General features: G+C 42.6%; 1 protein-coding gene and 1 non-coding gene across 4 annotated transcripts in view; both read right to left on the bottom strand.

Annotated features, from left to right (window-relative positions):
• The window catches only part of LOC126253261 (putative polypeptide N-acetylgalactosaminyltransferase 9), a 598,235-nt gene extending 571,379 nt beyond the window's left edge, over positions 1-26,856 (bottom strand). Inside the window, exon 1 of one of the 3 annotated variants that reach the window (XM_049954469.1) lies at positions 26,811-26,856. The gene's annotated coding sequence lies outside the window, so the exon portion shown is untranslated. The remainder of the gene's footprint in view (positions 1-26,810) is intronic. The other 2 variants (XM_049954467.1, XM_049954468.1) reach the window with 2 other exon arrangements.
• Trnad-guc (transfer RNA aspartic acid (anticodon GUC)) lies at positions 22,963-23,032 on the bottom strand. Its single transcript has one exon. It is a non-coding gene; the product is annotated as a tRNA-Asp (tRNA).
• Positions 26,857-27,902: the final 1,046 nt, after the last annotated feature.

Below are 27,902 nucleotides of genomic sequence, written 5' to 3'. Positions count from 1 at the left end.
ACATGTCATGACATGTCATGACGTATGTGGGGGGCAGTGAGGACCTGACCTACTGCACGCCACGCCGGCTGGGTTGGGTGCTGTGTGCGGAATGGAGTGTCCAACTGTAGCGGTCCTGGCAAGGTCGCCAACACCTGCGCCAAATGTCACAGCGAGGCCGGCCATTGCGGGTTACTGGGGCATCGCCGCAGACCGCGGCGCTGGACCGCGCCGAACAACTGCTAAAGTGAAATTATAATTAAATCAAGACCCTACGCTGTCGACAGGCGTTGATATATATCGGCGGGGACAGTTTAAAATGTGTACCCCGACCGGGACACGAACCCGGGATCTCGTGCTTACATGGCAGGCGCTCCATCCACCTTAGCCACTGAGGGCACAGAGGATAGTGCGGCTGCAGGGATTTATTCCTTGCACGCTCCCCGTGAGATCCACATTCGCAACTTAATGTCCACGTACTACATTCATAGTGCCCCTGCCAAATACAATCATTGGTCGCGGCAGACAAACTTACCGAGTCCCATAAGAGTTCGGGCAGTACGTGTGCATCCACACAGAAGAAGGTCAATGGCCGAAGAACCATAACTATATGAAGATGGTATCTGTTCTTTCGGACATGTCCGAAAGAACAGATACCATCTTCATACAACTGCTGAAGCTTGTGGCGGTCCGACTATATCGGCCGTCTATTAACACCTCCATATTTTCCACAGGTAAAAGGCTGGGCAACGTTGAAAAATGTTGCTAAGCGACATAATTCAGCTAGAAGTACGGAATAAATCTTGTATTCTTTTCAAAAATCTGCTGTGATCTACATAAACGATATTCTGCAGATGATGCTCTCATTTACCGTCTTGTGAAGTCATCAGTCGATCAAAAACCAACTGCAAAAAGATTGAGACAAGACATCTGTTTGACGCAGAAGTGGCAATTGATTCAAAATAACGAAAAGTGTGACGTCACCCACATGAGTAAAGCACTGGATATACCGAGCTGAATAATCCGCCATTCTGAATCCCAGTCCGAGTTAAGTGTTGTGTGCTTCGCGTGGCGTAGGAAAGTGAGTCGGCGAATTTTGCTTAATTTTATTTTTCCACATTGTCAAATGGTTGGGTGTGCAGCTCCAAACGTATCAAATAATAGCAGAAATGATCGCTACAAGTTTTATAGGTTTCCTTCAAATATAGATCGGCGTAGAAGGTGGCTTATAAATTCAGGACGCAAAGACTGGACACCAGAATCGAGCAAATACCTGTGTGATGTAAGTAAAAAAGATTTTTCTCTTTGTTTTAGAAATAAATGTGCTCACAGAGCGATGGTAATGTAATTATATATGTAAGAAATGTGTTTATTTTAATGTTTCTGCAGATTATGTTTATTTTTTAAATAAGCTCTGACAGATTTCTTTTAAAGCTTTTGAAATAGTCATTAAAATTGGGATCAGTAATATACTTTGAGTACTCATGCAATTCCCTCTTGTGCTGGCGTGACATTGTTTAGGGATTAGCCGGCCGCGGTGGTCTCGCGGTTAAGGCGCTCAGTCCGGAACCGCGCGACTGCTACGGTCGCAGGTTCGAATCCTGCCTCGGGCATGGATGTGTGTGATGTCCTTAGGTTAGTTAGATTTAAGTAGTTCTAAGTTCTAGGGGACTGATGACCACAGATGTTAAGTCCCATAGTGCTCAGAGCCATTTTTAGGGATTACAATTATGAATAACTTAGAACCTGGAACGATCACATAGAAAATGTTGTGAGGAAAACAAACCAGATGCAGAACACTTAGAAAATGTGACAGGTCCATTAAAGCGACTGCTTACACTACGTTCGTCCGTCCTAGTCTGGAGTACCACTGAGCGGCATGGGATCCGTATCAGATAGGATTAACGAAGGAAATCGAAAAAGTTCAAAGAAGGGCAGCTCACTTTGTACGATTGCGAAATATGGGAGAGTGTGCCACGGTTATGATATACGAATTGGGGCGGCAATCATTAAAACAAAGGCGTATTACGTTGTGGCAAGATCTCACAAAATTTCAAACACCAATTTTCTCCTCAGAATGTGAAATTATTTTGCTGCCGCCCACCTACATTGGGAGGAAAGATCTTCATAATAAAATAAGAGAAATCGGAGCCCGCACGGAAAGACGTAAATGCTCGTTATTACCACGTGGTATTCGACGAGCGGAACTGTAGAGAAATAGGTTTAAGGTGGCTCGAAGAACCTTGATTGTGAGTTTCAGAGTAATCATGTATATGTAGATGTATACTTGCTGGGGAAAGAAGTCCTTGGCCGTAGCAAATTTTAAACTATGTCTATGGTTTATATTCGTCTGAGACTGTCGTAATAATTTTGACGGTGCCCGGCCAGGTTGTTTGATGCAGACTGTCATTAATCGAACCTTAACCTTTTAATATTACCCAAGGATTACGAGATGCAGTGCTGCCAATAATTAGTTCTAAAGTATACACATGTGTCACTTCATTCAAAGATACGATTTCATGAAAGTATTTGAGTGACAATGTTAAAGTGTGATGTTGATGTAAAGATCTACAGGCAGTGGAATTTATTAACTTGAAGAATATAACGCAAAAATCAGAGCAACAAAATTATTCCCTGGAAAACATAGAGATCTTTGCACTTTAAATTTTTACGAAGGGAAGAGCTTTATCTAATAGGAAATCAGATACAAATTTAAGTCCATAGATAGATAATTTAGCAAATTATCCGTTCCACATATTCGGTGATTTTGAGTATTAGGCCCCCTTTTGATCGATATTTCGCTTGACCAGGAACTTTTACATTTGTTCACGCGCTCAGGAACAGGAGTCTGGGACAGATAGCAGTTATACGGAAGTTTCCAGCTAACACTGCCAAATAAGAGAAACGCCACAACTTCCCCGAAAATTGTATTTGTCATTTGATACCAACGTAATAGATACAGCAAACAGATTATTAGAGTATTGTCTGAAGCAATCATAGAGAAAAAGAGTTGTCTTTCCGCTTTTAAAGGGCTCTGTTACATACTTACATTGCCAAATCTGTGGCCTTTGGTAGAGATAACGTGAAAAAACAGAAGGTTCGTAGATCAACACAACACACTTATCACATTCCACAAGAACTAATGTAGATCATGCAAGGTGCGAGTAAAGTCTACCTCATCTCAGTGACAAAGATGTCCACTAGAGAACCTCGACAAAGTTCTAAATTTATGTGCAAGCAAACTTCATTCGGAACCGACAAGAGAATAGCTGAGACAAAAACATAATACTAAAGAAAAACGTTATTTTTAAATAATTCTAGCTCTGTAAATACGCGATAAGGCTGGAACCGGAAATAAAAACGAAGAAGCGTTACAAAGACACACAAAATTTTAAAAAAAACGGGAAAAACGCAGAAAAAATTAAATTTTCAATTATTCAAAATATTGCCTTCAGCGTGATTTTAGATACGAATTGTCATATATGATTTCATATAAGAGTATTTACATTAAGTTGATGCAACCACAATTCAAAATTTGATAGACGTCTCCATATGCATAAGAAACGTACGAAAACTCACTGCTGAATAACCTGAAACACACTGGGCTAGAATAAATAACTGGTACCGCTGGTACTGTAGAATTTTGCTCAACAATTAATTCCCCAGCGTACGACTGTTTCGAGGGAATAGATAATTCATTATACGGACGCACACGAAATGATACGGTTCAATAAGCATATGCCTATGCATGGAGTCTGCGCTTAACACATCCCAAGAAGAAACGAACGAACGTAAATCTGATTGAAAAAAAAGGGGGGTGACATAGGCTGGAAGGCGCTCTTGGAGCAATATTTTAAAATATGTTTAATATCAACTACAAAATCATAGCCACCATCTTTCTTTCCCATTTCTGATTAAGTGTAGCTTCCCGCAAAGCATGAAACTAAAAGTTTCCTTTGTAGTTCAACTATCTTTAATCATTACAAAAACTAAGGGCAAGCAGTTCTGTGGCTTGCATTAAATTAAAACAGATTTCCTTCAGAAATTACGTCATGTCACTTATGACTTCCATTGTTTATATCTCGCAACCTCTTTCATCCAACAATGGTTTAGAGACAAATGAGAACGTTAGCTGCAGCATAGTTTATAGTTTTTAAATAATAGAATCTTAAATTAGCATCAATGAATTTCATATAACTGTCCTCCAAACAAAGCATTCGGCAAGCATCTTTAAATAAAACATGCTCCACTTGCACAGTATTATCATGGCATGAAACTTCTTTGAGAGTCATCCACACGAAACGGACCTAACATTTCATAAGCCAACCACGCTGTGGCATTCGTAACGGCGGCAAAGTAGGATTTCTGCATTATCCCCAGCGATCGCGGTCACGGTACATTTCCACATTCCTAAAGGTGAAAGTTTATTCCAGCCAGCTCTGTCACTGTGGACAGAGAAAGGTGGGGGGAAAAAAAATACGCATCGAGTGCTGTCGAGGATGTAAGTGCAACTAGTACTCACGGTACTTATTTAGTAATGGATGACTTGAAGTAAAGCTAAACTTCTTTTTATGTTCTTCCTCGGACGCTTTGGTGCAAATATCGTGTCTAATCTTACGATAGTGCATTTCTTCCTCTTTTCTTGGAAAAAGTTGTGCGACTCTGATCTTCAGTGTGAGATTTTCGCTCTGCAGCGGAGTGTGCGAGTTAGGTCCACTGAATGATTAAAAGGTGGATATCGACCCTACCACGCTGCTTACCGTGAGCTACCGATTCTCGCGGTACATCCAGCAATTTTGCCCGCAGCCTGACAAGTGCGGTGCAGGTGTGGCGTGGCCTCGATCACAGCTGTGTCGTCTCGCACGCATACACCGGCGATGATTCCACCAGACGTCGCCTAACAGCGCCACATTGTCCAGCTAAAAATAACAGGTGCGTCCGATCTATAAAAATAAGCGTCGGGTGGGATTCCAGCTGCTAAAACGAACAGTTTCTGCGGCAGATATTTGGCAAGTCACCAATTAGCGCGTTCGAACGTGTTAGCGCTCCAATACGCAGCGAGTGCTGAGGATGTTGACGACTGATTGAATAATGGAAGATATTGCCGCAACAAAAGGCAGAGAAATAGGTTCGCTTGTGTTACTCGGTATTAGGCAGGAACAAACGTTGCGAGGGAAACTATTGTCGCGGAGGTGACACTTAAATCGACCGAGTCAGATTAACCTGACGGCTGAAAAGGTAGCGTCAAGTGAAAATTTTGATTGACGATGCGCAGGAAGTTCGACTTTCTGGACGTCTCCATGACAGAATGATTTGCTGAAAGCCTATCATGGCGATATTATGCTAAGCAGGTTATCCGAAAATATCGGGATGACTGAGTGTTTACTTTTTTAGGTTACATAAATCGGTGAGTATATCTCGAGTGCGTCGTGTGCTGGCGACAGCAGCATTGTTAGCTACGGACAATAAAATCACAAAAGGACCATAGGGACGAGCCCTCTTCCATTTACAGTATTAGAAGGGCACTCACTGAAGGTCAATTTCCTGAAACAGTAAGACCCAATTCTCCAAGAAATTAGAAAAGAGACCGGCTTTGAATATTAGACTTTCAAGCGCTATTAAGAACAAAATATTTCCAGTTTATTTATTTAGTCGCCGACAGATGAATTCGTAGAGAAGGAATGTTGTAAACATGAAGAGGCTTATTCGATTATCATTAATGGCACTTTTTTACTTTTATTTAAATTCTATATTTGTTACCAAATGGAAACGTTTATTAAGTATTATAATGTAATTTTTGTTAATTAAGGTTGAAGATTTTTATTTTAAGTACTGGTCGTATGAAAATTTGGTACAGACATGCGAAATACTTTACCGTTGAATGAAAAAAAAAACATACGTCAATAATACTGTTCAGTATTTCTACTTATAAGAAGTATTAAAAAATGATGTTTCACATTTTTGCACCAAACACTGATGTCGCATTTTTATGTGATTATTAATTAAATACACGTGGCTACTAGCGATATTTGAAGTAACGATTGTTACACTATGCACTCGCTACCACCATCTGTTAACGTAAGCTCGAAATGTTTTGTGCTTAAATACTCTTCTTCATTTTACGCTCCACAGCTGGTTTATGTCAGTGTCAATAGGAACTACCAAAACCGTATTTTGGTAGGCTCATTACTTAACCACGCTCCGAACTCAGAACTTGAAAGGGGATTTTTTTTATAGTAGATTTCTAGACGTATTAAGATAATCGAATAGCGCAAGTCCATAAAGCATGGTTGTTCAGCCTTGATGGATCTTACAGAGGATGTAGAAACACGTGAATCAGGATGCTCTGGCCGTGTGAGGACCTCGGCTGTGGACAAGTTGATAACTTCTAGTTGTGAATAAATTGATGATTATTATTATGTTTTGGGTGCACGAGATCCAGATCTTCAGCGTCCAAACTAAAATTTGTGATCAGATGAATATTCTTAAATGTCGTAAAATATAAAAACGGATGAAAATAAAACTACACACACACTATATATATTACACTAAAGGCATCTTTCATGTTTAGCGTCGATTCTGTAACCACACATAAAGAAAGAAATACAGTGGAAAGATCTAAGGCCGCCCAAGAGATACATGTGCCCGGCTGACTGATGGATTAATTGTAATACGTCAAAACGTCGCTCCTACGAGGTTACTGTAGAGTCCAGACACTACAAAAATTTTGAAGATGTTACCACTCTCAGTAATCACATTTTACTGATTGCGCCTTGGAGCGAGGAATGTTTGTTGGTAAGAGAAAAATAAGGAAAATCAAACTGCACCAACATCAACTCCTATGATAAAGCCTCACAAGTGTTACGATTTCCGATTCAAGTACAGGGCGTTTCGTGACTGCAGCGTCTTTGTGCATATATGACGTTCAGTGCCACTCTACATAACACCATGCTTGTGTTAATACAGATACTGCAACTGAAGAACCCTACCCTTGCTGATTTGGGACATTCGAAACTGACAGCAATAATAAAGGTTTTTCGCAGCACCTGAAAGTATTATAATAAGATTTTCCAAAAGTATATGAAGTCTGTGAGGTACAACCTATTCAAATCGTTAGAAAGAAAATGCAGTTACGGCATTTTTGGCGCTACATTCACTCTCGAAATATGAGCCTGTTCCCATAACCGTTCAACTAGCTGATTGATGAGACACAAACTGCCGTTAGTAAGCAGACGACAATGTTTGCACGGAGACGATGACGAAGAAAGTGGATTGACGATCTGTTCTGGGTACCAACGTAACTTCGCCGGCGAACATACTTAAGTTTTCAAGTTACGTCGACAAGGAGCGTGTAGGAGCAACGATGAGTAGTTCTAGCATTTATCTAATAAGGCTGAGGAAACCCTGAGAAAGAAGTGTAATGTTGATGTTTGTATCACTGTCATACCGTTAAAGGGCTGGCTAACGCAAACAGCTGTTCATGTATCTACGTAAGCTATACGACGCGGAAGTCTAAAAACAATGGCTGAAACTAAAACAGGCTTCAGTTTGACAGTTAATATCTGTCGCTTTTACAATTCGATGTTAAGACAAAGAGTGTTGTCGTATAGCTTCCATAGTCAGTTGCAAGCCAGAACCATTAAATATCTTTTGGAGAATTATGTTCAAAATTTTGGGGCTATTTATACAAGTTGTGTAAATCAATAAAACCGAGCTATTACAGCCGTTCGCTAACTTAAGTTCGTATTGCAGTTTTAATATTCGCTGTGTAGAGGTTTTATATGAGACGTAAACAAGAAATTTCATTACGTCGGCAGTAATAGCCTTATAGTCTATGGTACCGCTATCCTGCTGTCCCTCGCAAAGCGAAGGACGCAATAACGCCTCCTTATTAAATGGTATACGGCGTCCCTTGTTCTTTTACTCTCTTTGCGACCTTCTTCACATTAATTCACTCTGCCAGGTTGGTGGCTAGAACAAAAAAATTACCTTGAATACAGAATTCCCCAGAAGCGTAGCTTCCGCATTGCAGATCACCGTTAACGGTCTCCGCCACTCACAAGTCCTTTTTATGAAAAGGATTTTTACAACTCCTTTCGGTTAGCGCAGGAACGTCCGGTAACTTAAAGTTACTCCACAGCTGTGTGTGTACGCCTGTCAGATGAGGACGTGATACACGGAAAAAAGAACAGACATAGCTTGCACTTCCTTCGTAACGGAAAAGTTGGTTCAAATGGCTTTGAGCACTATGGGACTTAACTTCTGCCGGCCGGTGTGGCCGTGCGGTTCTAGGCGCTTCAGTCTGGAACCGCGTGACCGCTACAGTCGCAGGTTCGAATCCTGCCTCGGGCATGGACGTGTGTGATGTCCTTAGGTTAGTTAGGTTTAAGTAGTTCTAAGTTCTAGGGGACTGATGACCACAATGTTAAGTCCCATAGTACTCAGAGCCATTTGCTTTGAACTTAACTTCTGAGGTCATCAGTCCCCTAGAACTTAGAACTACTTAAACCTAACTAACCTAAGGACATCACACACATCCATGCCCGAGGCTGGATTCGAACCTGCGACCGTAGCGGCAGCCTGGTTCCGAACTGAAGCGCCTAGAACCGCTCGGCCACAGCTGCCGGCTTGAAACACTTCGCCCACTGAGTAACTGCTGCAGTCGCGTTATCTCTAAATCGTTTGCCCCATCTAGGATTCGGGGAAAATGGGGCTCCCCACGATAGCTCTGCCACAACGTACGGATTTTTTCCTGAAAGGTTCATGCGGCTAATTCTCATTTGTGAATCCTACCCTGCCTACTACCACTGTATTTATCATTTTGCCTCAACTTCTATTATTAATTTTAATAAATAGCACCTCGAGTCACATAAAATGTAGTTTGAACCACGATCGGTTCGCATCTTCGGCCATTCTCAGCGGTTAGACATTTTTTAACACAACAGGTGTCTTTCTGTGAAACAATGAATACTCAGAATTACGGACAGACACCTGTTGTGTTAAATAATTCCTAATCACTAGACAAAGTCTTAGAGCCCGAAACCGGTTATGGGACAAAACACATTTTGCGCAAACGGAGCTCCTATTTATTCCACTAGTTTTACTTATTTACGAGCTGGTCACTAATGAAGTCTGCTCTGTCTTATCGAGAGACACATCCAAATAATTCTGAAGAACTTTCTTCGATTACCTGTCTGCCTTCACCTGTCGACTATGTCGAACTGTTCAGTCCTCAGACCCCCGCACTGACGCTGTCATTATCACGCTGGGCTCGCATTCGGGAAGACGACGATTCAGATTTACATTATCCGTGATTTCCCCAAATCTCCAGGCAAATGCCGGGATGGTTTGAAAGGACACGGCGGATTCACTCTCCATCCTTCAAACGCTTCCAGTTTGTGCTCCATCTCTAATGACTTCGATGTCGACGGTACGTTAAACCCTAATGTTCCTTCCTCTATCAAATCCAGAGTGACCTAGGTCAAGATAGCAGAGCGTAACAATGCGATGGATTGATACGTTTTGCAATCTGTGACGCAGCTTAGTTGCTTCGTTTGTTGAATAAATCCTTCACGAATTACTTGCTGCGTCAGATTTCCAATGTCGATGTCATTTTTGTTGTCGTCAGGGGATGCCTGTAGGCCGTGTGGTTATTTAGTTGCCGGATTATATGATGGAGATGTCTGAAGGTAGCTTCTGACAATGACTACCGGAGAAATCGTCGAAAGCTTGAGATTACATTCAGATCAGACGCGGAAGAAAACCCGTGAAGTATCTATTCAAGAACGACGCCGCAGCGTTCAATCCTAAAGTAGGTTAAACGTCCTAATACCGCTCGCCTTCCATGCCCGTAAATATTATTTCCTCGTAATATCCGTGTCTAATACCTTTCCCGCTCCGACAGATAACCCTGTCAACAGATTCAAGATCCGAAGAAGATTTTTACATTACTGTTGCAAAATAAAGTTAAAATAAAATTAAACGAGTAAAGGTATGGTCGGGTAGCATCTGTGCTAGCTTTGAAGTTATGAGCCAGATAAAGGGCACGGTGTTTCTAAGAAGCGAGACTGCGCTACAATTTTATCTTCTCTACGAAAAGTGTCAGAATTCGCTAGAAATCTGCAACGCTATTTATCACTACGTAAAAAAGAGCACGGGCATTTGTCACAATTTTTAACGAACTATATATTTTAAACATTGGATTATAAACAAAAATTCAACGCAGACGATATCCTAACATCCCGCATGTTTGCAGATGACATGGTGTAGTAATTTAGACATGTAGCTGATTTCTGTTGGCAGCCGTAGCTGACATACAATTTAAAATCAAAGGTAAAGCACACAGCTAATTTGCCGCGCGGGATTAGCCGAGCGGTCTGGTCCCGGCGGAGGTTCGAGTCCTCCCTCGGGCATGGGGGTGTGTGTTTGTCCTTACGATAATTTAGGTTAAGTAGTGTGTAAGCTTAGGGACTGATGACCTTAGCAGTTAGGTCCCATAAGATTTCACACACATTTGAACATTTGAGCACATCTAATTTAAATAACAAAAAAATCCAAAGTGACATATTTCCTAATCTAAACGTAATCTATATGTATGCATTTCAGGAAACTAAACAAAAACGCCCATTGAGGATGCCACAATTGTGGTGAAATCCGTTTGGGTAGTAAAGCAAAACAATAATTGTGTACTAGTAAAGATGCAGACACATCCCTAATTCATTATTTAAAAAAAAAGACCTGCTAAAATACTTCCGTGTGACGATCACTAACGATAGGGCGTCGAAGCCTAAATACTATTCAAAAGTCGTTAACCACCATAGTGGACGTAATTCAGATGTACAGAAAAACAACTATAGTTGTAGAACTATTCATGTGAACGAGACAGTTCTTTCCATAGTTACTAAAGGCAGCGAAAAACAAATTTCAAAATTACTAGACCATTCGTTCGTTCTTTTAGTTAGCCTGCCCCTGTTATTAACATGGTAACCAAATACAGGAAACCTACTCTGTTGTTCCACGCTTTGCTCAGTACCACAGCAGACATTTCAGCGAGGCAACAGGTTACACTTAGCTGCTTCCCTTTAGAATTAGCTTTACATGCTTTGTCTTTCGTCGTAACTAGACCCACATCTAACATCGACTGCAGAATCTTGTCAGCCGGTACATCGGCCGCTGGGAGGAGATGGCGACAGAAAGTTTACTTGTTGCTACTCGTAGTTTGCGCTTCAACGTTCACACGGAAATCTCAGCCCCTATAAACGTAAGGAACAGTTTATTTTTATTTGTAGGATTGGCCATCACTTGGTACGTTTGACCTTCATTCGCTTTCTGCCTGTACTATTTTCTAACTACTTCATTCCCCCCCCCCCCCTCCACCCTTCTCACAAGTTCGTAATAACATGGACTTCACTGAATAAAAATGAATCACGCGTTTCAACTGTTAAAATTACCCGGTAGAGGTAACACGCATTATACAAGTAAAGCAAAGAGGTAAATACAGAAAATTTTGTATTAATTCTCAAAGATAAAAGGAAAAAAAACCCTCTTGTTTTCTCATCAGAATACAGTGAATGTTAGGCTTTCCCTCACTCCAATGGAATTCACAGGGTCTTCGTCTGCTTACCGATTTTAGAATAGTCTAACTTCACTTTCAGTGCACTAAAAATGGGACAAAAGAACAGAAGAATTATATTTATTATTGTATTCATTTCCATCATTTTAAGTGCATTTAAAATGGAGATACGGAACTCGACAAGAGGAACGCGAATAAATAATTTTTTCTAGCTGAATGCAAATAAATTTGTTAACTATTTGAAAAAGAAAAACATTTTTCTGTTATACACTCAAATTGAATTATTACGTTCCTATTGGCCCTGCATGGAGACGTGACGTTAAATCCATATGGAGTGGGATGCTGGTCACTTTCGCCAATTTGCATTGAATAGTATGCATTTTTGCTGTTGGCGTTCTACATAACAAGAAAAATGGTTAAAAAGCTCTGAGCACTATGGGACTTAACTTCTAAGGTCATCAGTCCCCTAGAACTTAGAACTACTTAAACCTAACTAACCTAAGGACATCACACACATCCATGCCCGAGGCAGGATTCGAACCTCCGACCGTAGCGGTCGCGCGGTTCCAGACTGTAGCGCCTTTAACCGCTTGGCCATAACGGCCGGCTACTACATAACAAGAGGCAGGTTCAAAAATACGCAGAAGCTGCCTCTTGTAGTACGTGTATTTTTCCATCAATATTATGGAAACGGAAAAATAATTAATTAAATTTACTCTCTACTTCGCGGCGCTATTTTGTTTTCAATAGGTGGCGTATCGAGGGCAAATGGAAAGTGGACACAGGATTCATTGTTTGTTTTGATCACACACACACACACACACACACACACACACACACACACACACACACACCAACAACAACACGTTACGGCAGGGACTGGAAAGCTGTACAGTTTCGGGTTCAGGCATTCAGAATTCAGTGTGTACTGCTTAAACGAGCTTTAATTACCGTCCTACGTTCAACGTATTACAATTACTTCCAGTGCAATAAAAGAGGAGAAACGCCCTTTGCAGCAGGACGCGGTTGACCGCAATGTCTACGCAGCACAGCTAGTCTCTTGCAGTTACTGTTACAACCTGTGCCGCTCGCTGCAGGCAGGTGTATTAATTGAGCAGGTATTTCCGCGCAAGACGCTGTTTCTTACACCCGTTTCACAAACAGCTAGAATGCGAGGACACTTGCCTTGACCAAGCAGATATGTAGAAAAGATGTGAAGGAGACTGCAAGGACACACACACACACACACACACACACACACACACACACACACACACACACACACACACACTTAAACACTTAACTTTGGTATAATAAAACCGATGCTGTCTCAATTTGGAAGTTACACGAGAGGTAAGGCGAACAGTCTAGTCTTCCGCCGCAGTAGACCATTATAAGCTCACGGAATTCGCATATAGTACTTAGAAAACTACTATGGGTTGTTTGGGGGAAGAGACCAAACAGCGAGGTCATCGGTCTCATCGGATTAGGTAAGGACGGGGAAGGAAGTCGGCCGTGCGCTTTCAAAGGAACCATCCCGGCATTTGCATGTAGCGACTTAGGGAAATCACGGAAAACCTGAATCAGGATGGCCGGACGCGGGATTAAACCGTCGTCCTCCCGATGGCGAGTCCAGTGTGCTAACCACTGCGCCACCTCGCTCGGTAAAATTGCTATAATCGGTTTATTATTTCGGCCGCAGTAGCAGCAACAAGTGAACATGTAACTACCAGTCCTTATTAACCGTAATGTATATCTATAGTATGTTACTGTTTAATTCCATGATTGAAATATCCTTCAATAACTGTTTTTTCTCAAGTACAACGTAACTATTTAGGTCTTGGATGTAGACTGAACTACAATTAAAATACTTATGCCAGTGATAAAACCTTAGCCTAATATGCGTAAACAGGAGGCGTGTTTTTAAGTTAAGTACCGTTTTGAAATAAAAATAAAACAAGCACACTTTCCTTAACAATTTTATTTTTACATGAAAGCCTGTACTTTATTTTTCTACATAATTCCCACCAATGTTAATCTGCCGCCTGATTAGGCAATAACTGCAGAAAGCACAGTCCTTGACACTTGAGGAAACTCATCACATAACGTCGAACTCGTGAAGTGATTGTTCCCTCTCATTTTTTCCATCAACCTTCTGGACCAAATCGTCAGTAATGAGTGAAGCTCACTCTGCCCCCCCACCCCCCCCCCCCACCCCTCCACCCCTCCCACTTTGTTCCTCATCATGGACATTCCTTTGACCGTCTTTACAAGCTCTCACCCATTTTCGTACAATACAGTCGGTCATAATGTTTTCTCCATACACTTTACTGATCTGACGACGAATTTCAGCCACTTCCACGCCTTTAGAACTAAGAAAACGAATCGCAGCGCGTATTTCATAGTCGGCGGGATTCTCAATCGGAAGAAGCATATATTCGCAAACAAACATAAAGATACCGAATATCTACTGGAATTGTGTATAGAAGTATAGTAAAGTATAGACTTTCATGTAAAAATAACACTGATAATGAAAGTCTACTTGCTTTATTTTTAGTTCAAAATGATATTTACTTAAAAACACTATTTGTTCTTACAAAAGCAAGCGATACCCTTTTCACAATGATTATTTTAAAAAAGATATACGTTATGGGCGGTAATGAATGAGAAACCCTCAAATTTTTTTTATTGTCTTACCTTATATGATAAGGTTATTAGTTCGTCGTTGTAACACTACTTTAAGGTGGCAGATTCATACTTGAAAATTCCTGGCAGATTAGAACTGTGTGCCAGAGCGGGACTTAAACCTGGGACTTTTGCGGTTCAACGCTCTACCAACTGAGCTATCCAACCATTACACATGACTGACTCTCGTAGCTTTACATACGCCCGTTCACCGTCTCGTATCTGGTAAACTTCACTTTCGGGAGAAGTACTCCTGGAAAAAGGATACTGCGGAGACGTGGCTTAGCCAGAGCATGGGGGATTGTTCCCAGAATGAATGTTCACTCTTCAGCGGCGTGTGCGTTGATCTGAAACTTCCTGCCGTACTGCTGAGTACCTGCGCGCAACAGGCAAATGTTCCATGTTCGAGCCCCGTTCCGCCACACAGTTTTAATCTACCAGGAGATCTGAATTTCAAATCAGCGCACACTAGCCTGCAGAGTGAAAATTCATTCTGGAAAGTTTTATTTATTCATCTCTGCACATGTTTGTGTTTTTTTTTCAGATTACACTAAACTCACAAATTCTTCAGTCATTGCTGCCGCTGTAGTCTCCAGTCCGGATTGATACAGGTCTCCGTGTTAGTCTATCATGAGCAAGACTTAATTTTTGCACAAGTCTTGCAACCGACACTCATTTGAACCTTCTTAGTACAGTTAAGCCTTGGTTTCCGAACACAATTTTAGCCTCCACACACCTATTTCCCATTACCAAATTAACCGCTCCTTGATGCCTCGGGATGTGTGATATCGCTCTATCCTTTTTTTTATCTTTATGGTACAAAGCTCTTCCCTCCTCAGTTAAATTCAGTATTTCTTCATTAGTTAATTGATCTACTCATCTAATCTCCACCGTTGCGCCGTAGCACCACTTTTGAATAGCGTCTACCCTTTTCTTGTCTGCCGGCCGAAGTGGCCGTGCGGTTAAAGGCGCTGCAGTCTGGAACCGCAAGACCGCTACGGTCGCAGGTTCGAATCCTGCCTCGGGCATGGATGTTTGTGATGTCCTTAGGTTAGTTAGGTTTAACTAGTTCTAAGTTCTAGGGGACTAATGACCTCAGAAGTTGAGTCCCATAGTGCTCAGAGCCATTTGAGCCTTTTCTTGTCTGTACTGACGCCTTACGCAGAAGTGATACATGGACAACGAATACTTTCCGAACAGACTTCGTAACTTTAAATCAAACTAGATGTATCCATTTTTTCGTTTTGAGGATATATGTACTTGCCTTTACCATTTCCGTTCTATACCTTCTCTACTACTACCCGAGCGGTTGTAGGCGCTACAGTCTGGAACCGCTACGGACGCAGGTTCGAATCCTGCGTCGGGCATGGACGTGTGTGATGTCCTTAGGTTAGTTAGGTTTAAGTAGTTCTAAGTTCTAGGGGAATGATAACCTCAGAAGTTAAGTCCCATAGTGCTCAGGGCCATTTGAACCATCTACTTCTACCATCAACAATTATTTTGCTGCACAAATAAGAAAACTCGTGTATTACTTTCAGTGCTTCATTTTCTAATCTAATTCTCTCAGCGACATGCGATTTAATTCAACAATAATACACAATTCACTTCTACATCTACATCGATATCCGCAAGCCACCGTAAGGTGCGTGGCGGAGGGTACCCTGTAGCACTGTCATTTCCTCTCCTGTTTCATTTGCAAATAGAGCGAGAGAAAAACGACTGCTTGCACGCCTCCGTATGAGTCCTAATTTCTCGTATCTTATATTCGTGGTCCTTACGCACGATGAATGTTGGCGGCAGTCGAATCATTCAGCAGTCAGCTTCAAATGCCGGTGCCCTAAATTTTCTCAGTGGTGTTTCCCGAAAGAACGCCACCTTCCCTCCAGGGATTCCCATCTGAGTTCCCGAAGCATCTCCGTAACACTTAAGTTTTGTTCGAACCTACCGGTAACAAATCTAGCAACCCTCCTGTGAATTTCTTCGATGTCTTCCTTCAATTCGACCTGGTACGGATCCCAAACATCGAGCAGTACTCAAGAATTGGTCGCACCAGCGACCTATATGCGGTCTCCTTTACAGATAAACCACTCATTCCTAAAATTCTCCCAGTAAACCGAAGTCGATCATTTGCCTTCCCTATCACAGTTTTCAAATGCTCGATGCACCTCAGATCGCTTTGCAACGTTACACCGGTATATTTAAACGACTTGACTGTGTCAACGGGACACTAGTAATACTGTAACCGAACATTACAGGTTTGTTCTCCCAACTCATCCGCATTGACTTACATTTCTCCACATTTAACTCGGTTGATATCCTTATGACCTGTTCTCAAGACACTATCCATTCTGCTCAACTGATGCTCCAAGTCCCTTAAAGTCTCTGCCAGAATTATAATTTCATGGACAAATGTCGAAGTTATTATTTCTTCTCCTTGAAACCCCTTTTCCGATTCCAATTTTTCCCTTAAGTTTCTTGACCGCATCACTGGTTGTACAAACTGAATAATGCAGGAGATCGGGTACAGCACTGTGTCACTCCCTCCTCTATTATTGCCTACCTCTCATGTCCTTACTTTCTTATAACTGCCGTACTTTTTCTGTATAAGCTACAAATAACAATTCGCATCCCGCATTTTACCCCAGCTGCTTCAGTGATAAGAAAGCTATAACTACATGAATGCAAAATGTGAAAAAAATGGTCCCAAAGCAATAACTAACTCATTAATATAGACATCTATTACATACCGTTAACGAAGTTTCTCTGTGACCGCCACCTGGCGCGACTTAGCGCCACAATGTTTCGATCCGCCCTGCTCTGCTCTGCTCACCGCCGCTGGTGATACAGAGGCGGGCAGGCACGCCTGCCGGTCTCCAGACACACTGCCCGCGCTAACGGCACAGATTGACTAAATTAAGTTAGACGTCTGGCCAGATGACTTCGACCGGCTGCGTGACCCCTCAGAGGCAGCACGAGGTGACCGCAGCGAAAGCCAAAGTCACTGGCCGGCAGAGGCCAGCAGCTTTCTCTCGGAAGAGGGAGAACGACTGCCGAAACAGACAGACGGTCGGTAATGATAAACTCATCGCGGGCCAATTTATTCTAGCCACACAAAAATGTTAAAACCTACCTGAGAAGAACCCGTTCGTTTAGATTTCTTTTTCCTTTTCCATTTGTTTTCCCAATTGAAAAAGACGGTGCAGTTAATCCTCTCATTTATATAGTATCTAACTTATCCAAATCACATTATTATAAACTGCATTTAATCTCCAGAATGAAATTTTCACTCTGCAGCGGAGTGTGCGCTGATATGAAACTTCCTGGAAGTTTAAAACTGTGTCCCGAACCGAGTCTCGAACTTGGGACTTTTGTCTTTCGCGTGCAAGTGCTCTACCGACTGAGCTACCCAAGCATGACCCACGACCCACCCTCAAAGCTTCACTACCGCCAGTACCTCGTCTCATACCTTCCAAACTTCACAGAAGCTCCCCTGCGAAACTTGCAGAACTAGCACCCCTGGAAGAAAGGATATTGTGGAGACATGGCTTAGCCACAGCCTGGGGGATGTTTCCAGAATTAAATTTTCACTCTGCAGCGGAGTGTGCGCTGCTATGGAATTTCCTAGTTCGAGTCTCGGTCTGGCACACAATTTTAATCTGCCAGGAAGTTACACTTAATCAATTGTTATCTGTTGCGAAGACTAATAAGTTTTGCAGTCGGCAACATGCGAACACGCTTCGTAGATTGTAGTTACGTTGTACGCTAATCTTACCGGAAACTGGAGCCTTCAAAAACTAAGCGGTAAGTTAGTTGAAATGCACCGATATTCGTAATATGAACTCTGATTTGCCTTTCTCCTTTCCAGGTAGTATACCCACTTCTATGATGTAGTTTAAGGGCTTTTTTTCGAGGGCGTGCAAGGAACTTTGAGCGAATTCAGAAATCCAGTTGGGAGTTTACGCTTTCGTCTTTGTTCTTCATTGTATCAACGGGTTTAAACATTTGTTCTTCGCCTTGTATAGTATTCTGATTTCACTGATTTGTCTGATCAACTACATCATTTTTATTGCTAAAATTTTTCGATTACACAACCATTTTTTGTTTACGTAGGTCCCGACGGAGGTTCGAGGCCTCCCTCGAGCATGGGTGTGTGTGTTTGTCCTTAGGATAATTTAGGTTAAGTAGTGTGTAAGCTTAGGGACTGATGACCTTAGCAGTTAAGTCCCTTAAGATTTCACACACATTTGAACATTTGATTTTGTTTACGTAGTTTCTCCCAATAAGCGGAAACACTACATCTATGAGTTATTAAATTGTCATCAGTATGCTGCACAGCTCATTGGTTATGCCGCGCTGGGTAGCCGCGCGGTCTACGGCAATACAGAAAATCTTACAGAAACAATTCTATTTTAAGTTTTGTTTAGTTGTAATTGACGTTGGTGAATTCGGCCGTGAGCTAACATCCAAATCCCCCAGTTGTCACACCATCAGTTCGGTACCAAACGTTGGATGTCGATAGAGTATCTACTAAAACTCCGATTTAGTTCGTGCTATGTGCTGTCGTCCACTAGAACATGCGTAAACGGTAATTAAATGTAACAACAGAACTACGAAGCACAGGAAAAGCGTATTTGTGAGTAACTGGTTATCGATTTCGCGTGTGTGAGTTGGCAGAGCGTGAGGTGATCGTATCAAAGGTTCTGCGTTGAAACCCCACTGATGGCAAGTTTTTTTAACTGTTTGACGCTTGAAACTGTTATATGCTATTTGCTTCGCACACTTCTTGGTATGCAACCATTCTTGTGTAGCCTTTGTTCCTGAATGAATGAGTGACTGTGTGTGTGTGCGTGGGAGGGGGGGGCAGGAGGGGTCGTGTATGCATTTATTTTTGAACGTTGTACTTATTATTGATATTATTTTGTTTATTACTACTACTATTATTTTTATTGTTCTTAACATTACTTCCTACGTGCGAAACAATTATTTGTTTTTTTGTTATGACTGTATATTCTGTGAAACTACAAATGTACTCTATAGGTTTACTACTTTCAAAGAAACGAAGTGAAAGCTGGCTGCCAAGAGAACACTGCTGTTAATTCCAAACAGTCCTTTTACGTTTCATAAACATGTTGTCCCATATATCACTTTCACAGTCGTCATTGTGGTTGGAACCCAGGACTCTTGGTACGATGATTAAACGCGCTGCCAACTTCCCTACAGAAATAGTATCTAATAGTTACTAACGGTTATGCTTTTCCTGTGCTCCGTAGTTCTGATGTTACTTATAATTAATGTTTACGACAGCACATATTACGAACTTAATAGGAGTTTTGGTTGATGCTCTATCGACATACAACGTTTGGTATTGATCTGAGTGTTTGACATCTGGGATTTGGTTGTAAGAAAAAAAGGTTGGCTGCTTACCTTATGGGCGGAGGGATAATTAGTGCGGTCACTCCCGAGTTAGAGGATGTAAGAGGGGTAAATGTTTTGTTAATTTGTCTTCCAGTACTGACAACTCACGGCCGTCTGCGACGCGAGCCGATCAGTTATTACGGTATAAATTTTCACACGGAAATAACACGGATTCGTAAATTTGTCTTACAGAGACGGTTATATTGAAATGCGGTACGTATCTGTACCAAGGAATAACAAATTAAATTACGGCTGTTGCAAGACAACGCAATGAGTATAAGAAAAACGACATTCAAAACATTTAGTAAATATGTGTAATCGTGTCTCATATTGCATAATGCATTTAAATGTAAATCTAGCTACTGTTATTAATCAATTAATCATCCGTTCACACAAACAACACAGCAACTCATTGTCACAGTGTCACAACTTCGGGACCGCAAGGGTGGCAGCAATCTGAAACAGACAACAGTTGACACCAAGTGTTCCGAATACTGCCGACTTAACGATCGGTACTTGGTGGCCGCCGTCTATCTCATCGCTAGCTGCTACCATAACCTGCCTATTGGGGGCTCATAACGTACTAATTTATGTAAATTACCAGTAATTAATAACAAGATCGGTAAATATGCGGCCCGAGGTCCCGCCAAGGAATGCAGTGTTGGCTCCTGAGCAAGAGAGGTTGGCGACCACTGATGTAGCGGCTTGTATAGCTGAAGCTGAATATTTCGCCCATGACGGACGGCGTTATGAGGGCTGTGACTGTTGATCAAGCGACACAAAGTAAGAATTGCATTCCAAACAAACAATAAAATAAGTCAAAGACTACTTCATAAATTAAGAGGCAGTGAAGATAAATTTTCGTCTTCTGGCGTATATAAAATCATGTATAGTAACAGCCTGGTTTAGTACATATGTCAAACAAGCCGTAACTTCCACACCAGACTCAAAGAACACATCAACACACCACACAAATCTGCAATGGCCTCCCATATGAAAGATACTGGACATCCATTTGACAATGTAGAAAACAACCTTGAAATATTACAACCACTGACCAAAGGACACAGAATGTCTCTCTAAGAGAATCTAGAAATCTATATACATAGAAAAAAATTTGGGGAACATCTACTCAATGACAATAGTGAAACAGGCTGAAACAACTTTTCCAAAACCTTTGACACAATACTTAAACCATTCTCATAATTTACAGTTTCAATACACAGCAATTAATGTAATCACTCCCATTTATCCCTAAATAAGTTCAACCTGCAATACATATGTATGATCAGTTGTAATCTTTTTATGTATAAGAAATTAATATAAAAATTGAAGTGTGCACATATCTGTAGTCAAGAGAAGTGCATTAACATTCTTTAAAACAAAAGTAAAACAAATTTATGTACGTCCCGGTAACTATTTAATAATTATTTTTATATTCAATGCTGTAGCACCGGCTGGGGTGGCCGAGCGGTTCTAGGCGCTACAATCTGGAACCGCGCGACCGCTACGGTCGCAGGTTCGCATCCTGCCTCGGGCATGGATGCGTGTGATGTCCTTAGGTTAGTTATGTTTAAGTAGTTCTAAGTTCTAGGGGACTGATGACCTCAGATGTTAAGTCCCATAAGGCTCAGAGCCATTTGAACCATTTTTTTGCTGTAGCACATTCACAGAAAAAGACAAATGAAGCAATGTATTTATAACAACCTAGTAGATTAACTGAGTTGTGCACATGTCAGTATTCTGGTGCAGCCCATTCACAATTTTAAAAAAAGAAAAAACATATTTTGGAACTCATTTAATCTTGTACCTCTGTATCCTATGTAGAAAAAAAAAAGTATGTAAGATGTAGAACTTCTTTGAAACGACAATGTGAATGTAATGTGTTGTGGAGAGGACATGCATCAAGTAATGGTATGCAGATCTTTTACAACTCCGCTATCCCTGTAAGTATAGTTCACTGTCAGTAATTTATATTTTTAACTTACAAAATGCATTAACTGAATCAATATCTTTATCATTAGCAAAAGACCGAAAATAACCTACACTGCATCTCTGAAAAAGTGTCTGTAATCTTCGCCAATACCAGCTATATAAATACCGGTCTACCTGAAGACGATGGTGTGAACCATCGAAACGTGTAGTGGTGAAATACGCAAGTGACTGACGCAGAAACTGTTTTACTTGTAGCAGAAGCCTACTTTGAGGCTGTCTGCGGTAATGTAACATGTGTTACTAGTATAAGGGACCGTCAAATCAAACCCCCTCGCCACAACGGAACCACTGAATGACTCCATTCAAAATTAATCACCACACGCGTTAAGACATTTATCCCACTGGGAGATCAGAGAGTCAATTCCTGTCTCGTAGAAGGCGATCGACTGCTTGCGGATCCACAACCGCACCCACTCTCGCACTTCCTCGTGCGACTGTCTGCGACGTAAACGAATGTCTTTCTTCAGGTCGCTAAGGATGTGAAAATCCTACCGAGACCGATCCGGGCTCCACGGAGGATGTTGCACTGTTTCCCAACCAAATCGTTCTAGCGTATCCTTCGTCCGATTGGTAGTGTGGTGGCGGGCGCTATCGTGCAACACGATGCTTCCACCCGACATTATTCCTGGACGTTCTGACTTCATGGCGAGTCTGCAAAGTGTCTTCATTGCGCTACGCATTATTGAGGTTCGACGATTCGATGAACTCGACGAGCAGCCCCTGCAGTCGAAGGTCATGGTGACGTCACCGGAAACTATGTGAATAGTTTTGGATTTCTTTGGCAGAGGAGATGTGAGATGTTTCCACTGTAGGCTTTCCGTTTGCCCTTGGCTGCTGGAATGCTGTCAGACGGAATCATTCCGTTACACGATAACGCCTGCCCCCACATTGCCAATCAGACTAACTATACGCTTCGGTGATTTGACTGGTAAACACTGCAACATTCTCCGTACAGCCCGGATCTTTCAGCGTGTAATCTTCACATCTTTGGCGACCTGAAAAAAGAGGTGCGTGGACGTTGGTTTCAGTCGAAAGTGCAAGTGCAGGTGTTGGTACGGTTGCGGATCCGTCAGCGGTCGACAGATTTCTACTAAACAGGAATTGATCTTCTCGTCTCCCATTAGGATAAACGTCTTAACGAGTGTGGTGATTACTTTATGAAATGAAGTGAAATGTCGTGTGGCGAGGGCCTTCAGGTGGGTAGACCCGATCGCCTGGTGCAAGTCTTTTGAGGTGACACCACTTCGGCGACTTGCGCGTCGATGAGGATGATGAAGACGACACAAACACACAGTACACGAGCGGAGTAAATCTCCAACCCCACCCGGGAATCGAACCCGGGTCCTCCGGCATGACAAGCCGGCGCCTTGTCCACTCAGCTACGGTGGCGGACATTACTTTATGAATGGAACCATTTCATGGACACGTTGTGGCGGGTGTTCTGTTTTCATTTCACTGCTCCTCATAATTGGGGAACATTGCTTTTCACAATATATATAAATGACCTAGTAGATAGTGTCGGAAGTTCGCGAATGATGCTGAAGTATACAGAGAAGTTGCAGCATTAGAAAATTGCAGCGAAATGCAGGAAGATCTGCAGCGGATAGGCACTTGGTACAGGGAGCGGCAACTGACCCTTAACATAGACAAATTTAATGTATTGCGAATACATAGAAAGATTATTGTATGATTATATGATAGCAAAACAAACACTGGTAGCAGTTACTTCTGTAAAATATATGGGAGTATGCGTGCGGAACGATTTGAAGTGGAATGACCATATAAAATTAATTTTTGGTAAGGCGGGTGCCAGGTTGAGATTCATTGGGAGAGTCCTTAGAAAATGTGCCGGCCAGGGTGGCCGAGCGGTTCTAGGCGCTATAGTCTGGAACCGCGCGACCGCTACGGTCGCAGGTTCGAATACTGCTTCAGGCATGGATGTGTCTGATGTCCTTAGGTTAGTTAGGTTTAAGTAGATCTAAGTTCTAGGCGACTGATGACCTCAGACGTTGAGTCCCATAGTGCTCAGAGCCATTTGAACCAAGCCTTAGAAAATGTAGTCCATCAACAAAGGAGATGCCCGGCCGCGGTGGTCTAGCGGTTCTGGCGCTGCAGTCCGGAACCGCGGGACTGCTACGGTCGCAGGTTCGAATCCTGCTTCGGGCATGGATGTGTCTGATGTCCTTAGGTTAGTTAGGTTTAAGTAGTTCTAAGTTCTAGGGGACTTATGACCTAAGATGTTGAGTCCCATAGTGCTCAGAGCCATTTGAACCATTTTGAACAAAGGAGATGGCTTACAAAACACTCCTTCGACCTATACTTGAGTATTGCTCATCAGTGTGGGATCCGTACCAGATCGGATTGACAAAAGTGGCATACTCTGCAAGAGAGGTGCTCTGCATCGCGGTGTAGCTTGCTGTTCAGGTTTCGATTCGAGAGGGTGCGTTTCTGGATGAGGTATCGAATATATTGCTTCCCCCTACTTATAGCTCCCGAGGAGATCACGAATGTAAAGTTAGAGATTCGAGCGCGCACGGAGGCTTTCCGGCAGTCGTTTTTCCCGCGAACCATACGCAACTGGAACAGGAAAGGGAGGTAATGACAGTGGCACGTTAAGTGCCCTCCGCCACACAGCGTTGGGTGGCTTGCGGAGTATAGATGTAGATGTCGATAATACTCCATAGCAATAATATACGTTTGTATCGTGTCCAACAATCTGATTATCCAGCACTTATTATGAACTGTCTTCACAGCTTTACTTCTGCTAGTACTTCCATCCTACTTTGCGTACATTGCACAATACCCTTTTTCCACTAGTGCCAGGCCTGGAAGCTCTGTAGCAAAACTTCTGTGAATTTAGAAACATAGAGAGGTACTGTCAGAAGAAAAGTGATGGCGGTCATCAGTTGCGAATGAATAACTCAGTCTGTCGGAGTATTGGCTGTGAAAGGCAACATTGGTGATCGAGTGGTAGTCCAGTACACAGTCTGCTTGGAAGTTTCACGTACAACAGTATTCATTACAAATTACACACCGAGTGAGATGCGCAGTGGTTAGCACACTTCGCATTCGGGAGAACGACGGTTCAAACCCGCGTCCGGCCATCCTGATTTAGGTTTTCCGTGTTTTCCCTAAATCACTTCAGGCGAAAGTCGGGATGGTTCCTTCGAAAGGGTACGGCCGACATTCTTCCCTAAACCAATGGGACCGATGACGTCACTGTTTGGTCACCTTCCCCAAATTAACCAACACGGTACAATGCATATTAAATGGAGTACACAGCAATGCACTGTACGTGGAGCATCGAACAATGCATAGTACGTGAAGCACACAATTGTATACATGCAAAGACCAGAGAATTACATTCGTTTGCGAGACCACACAACGTTTAAGGAGCTCAAGCAATTACGATCATTAGCAACTGCATTAGCGATCGATCCAAAGCCTCCAAATGCACATTTTTTCCGAATTTCTCGGCAACATTTGTTATCATTCGCTTACGCTCTAATTCTCAACATAATACAGTAAGTGTTTACTGTTGGATATAAGGATATAACAACAAATACAACCATATTTATGTGACAATACTGAGTATCAGCACTCTGCAAAATCGGAAAGCCGACACTGGCAGATAATGAGTAACGATGTACTTCAATACTGGGCCAATCCGAAATTTAGGGTGTTGCTCGGGAATACGTTGGGAGTATTTTGGTGTAATGGGCGCATAGTCTTCGCTGGCTCGTAACAGAATAATTGCATTTAGTTTGATTTTTTAGTCCATTTGCTTTTATATGTCTTCTCTGAAAATGCGTGCACAAAATTGCAAATGTGTTGTTTGGAAACGAACTTGCTGCATTCACTTCCGGTGCCCGCTGTTGTCAGTAGCGAAAGTTGAATTCAGTACCGCCAGATGCTCAGAAGATTGAGTACAGCAGAAAGTCGGCAGCCTACTGGGAGTGCACCGTTAAGCAGTCAAAACCAGAACGGAACGAACTGTTCCAAAAACATCATCGGTAAGGCATCTCACCGCTAGAGTGGACTGATGCTTCCAGAATAATAACGTTGAAATCTTCGTGCGTGCGGTTTTTGGTAACGGTATCTCCTGGATAAGAAGTTTCTTACGTCTGGCTCTATGGGAGCAAATGCTTAAGTACGCTTTTTGTTATGACATGTGTTTCGTCTCGTTCAGTCACAATGTTTGTTTCTTGCATACAAAGAGAATTTGATATTTGTATGCACGTTACTCAAGAATTATTACATTTCACACTGACGATGAAAATAAAAAGTGGACAAGAAACCAGTCACAAAAGTAAAATTAGTGGGGAACATTCAAGCAGTCAACACACTCGTCAATAAGAAAGAGAAGATAGATTTTTGTTGCTAGAGGTGTTTCAAGTTATTAAAATGCGTCCATGGCCGCGAAAAACAATTTTAGTAACTGCATGCGTTAGATTTCTATGAATGAATATTCATATCAATCAGTGTGTATTATGCGCTGCCCTTTTATGCACACACAAACTGAATGCGAACAGCGAAACACGATACAGCTAGTCCGAAAATAGTTGAAATGGCTCTGAGCACTATGGGACTTTAAAAAAATGGTTCAAATGGCTCTAAGCCCTATGGGACTTAACATCTGAGGTCATCAGTCCCCTAGACTTAGAAACTACATAAACCTAACTAACCTAAGGACATCACAAACATCCACGCCCGAGGCAGGATTCGAACCTGCGACCGTAGTAGCTCCGCGGTTCCCGACTGAAGCGCCTAGAACCGCTCGGCCACAACGGCCGGCAGCAAGTCCGACAATGGAGTCCACAAGTAAAGCAGTATATTTGGACGCCATGAACACTGACCATAAACAAGCGCGGAACCGCCCACACATCGCCTCATCCTATGCAGACATTCGTCTCAATTCTCTTTGTTTTTCGTCTGACCTTTCTTGCGTTTCTCTGTATTGCTTAATTTCGACCTACAATATTAGCGCGAGCTGTGAAGAGTTTCGAAGTTCACGAGAATATGCTTTACAAGGTACACTTACGTATGTTATATGTCACTTTAGAAGGCTGAACTACTCGTCCAAGCCGGGGCCGAGGACTGTATGACCCGTGTACGGTGTACCCAGCAGCCTAGAACAGTTAAACGCTGGCAGCGCAGTACTTACCGCCTCTCAGAGGCCGCGGGCTTTCGACACGAGAGGCACTCGGGACGGGACCGCATCGCCACGGCGCGGCCCGGGGAATCTTTCGCTAATGGCTCACCGGCGGCAGATGCGCCTGCCCCGACAGACCTTGCAGAGCCACGTGACACCGTGACATTATGAGCGGGAACGCACGGTGCGGGTGATTGGGAAAACTCGCCGAGGGAACCTGTCTGCACAGCCCGCGGCGGCGGCGGCTGGGAAGCGCCTGGCTGACCGGCCTCCACAGCGGTTCTCACAGTGGAACTTAATATTGTCGGCAGCTCCACCAGCTCTCGCAGTGGCTCTCAGTACTGTCTACAGGTCCACCAGCTCCCACAGTGGCTCTCAATACCGTCCACAGCTCCACTAGTGGCGAGTGGGTCTCAGTACAGTCTGTAGCTCCACCAGCTCTCACAAACTCTCAGTACCATCTGTAGCTAGACCAGCTCTCACAGAGGATAATGGCTCTCAGTCTGGAGTTCCACCAGCTCTCACAGTGGCTCCACCACCTCTCACAGTGCCACTCTGTAGTTCTACCAGCTCTCACAATTGCTCTCAGTACAGTCTATAGCTTCACCAGCTCTCAGAGAAGCTCTTATTACAGTCCACAGCTCCACCAGCTCTCACAGTGGCTCCTCTCAGCACAGTTTGTAGCTCCACCATCTCTCATGACGTACACCAAAGTGTCATCTGCTCTCTTCAGTTCATCAGGTATTAAGATGAGCAAGAACTCATGCTACTGCATATTACATCTCACTGTAAGGCTTCTTTACTTTCAATGCTGTAGATAAATACCTCAAAGAGGGACTTCAGAAGTCTCGAGGTTCATACTGACACACAATAATCATGGTCATAGTCATCCAACTGACTCCATCGTCCAACTTAAGCTTTTGCCTTGTCTTCCAGGAGTGAAATTCTGAAGGAATATTAATTTTTCAAATTTGTACAAGGAAATATGCATCATCTGTCTCCTGGTTGAGAGTCACCATTTCAACACGTCTTAACATGAAGAGTGGATACGGAAAAAATTCAATGAGAAATATTTTTTAAAAAACACATCAGGAAAATTTTCAG

Source organism: Schistocerca nitens, chromosome 4 (genome assembly GCF_023898315.1).
Source record: "Schistocerca nitens isolate TAMUIC-IGC-003100 chromosome 4, iqSchNite1.1, whole genome shotgun sequence".
Lineage (NCBI taxonomy): Eukaryota > Metazoa > Arthropoda > Insecta > Orthoptera > Acrididae > Schistocerca > Schistocerca nitens.
Note: the sequence above shows the minus strand (reverse complement) of the source record. Positions and strands in the feature narration are given on the sequence as shown.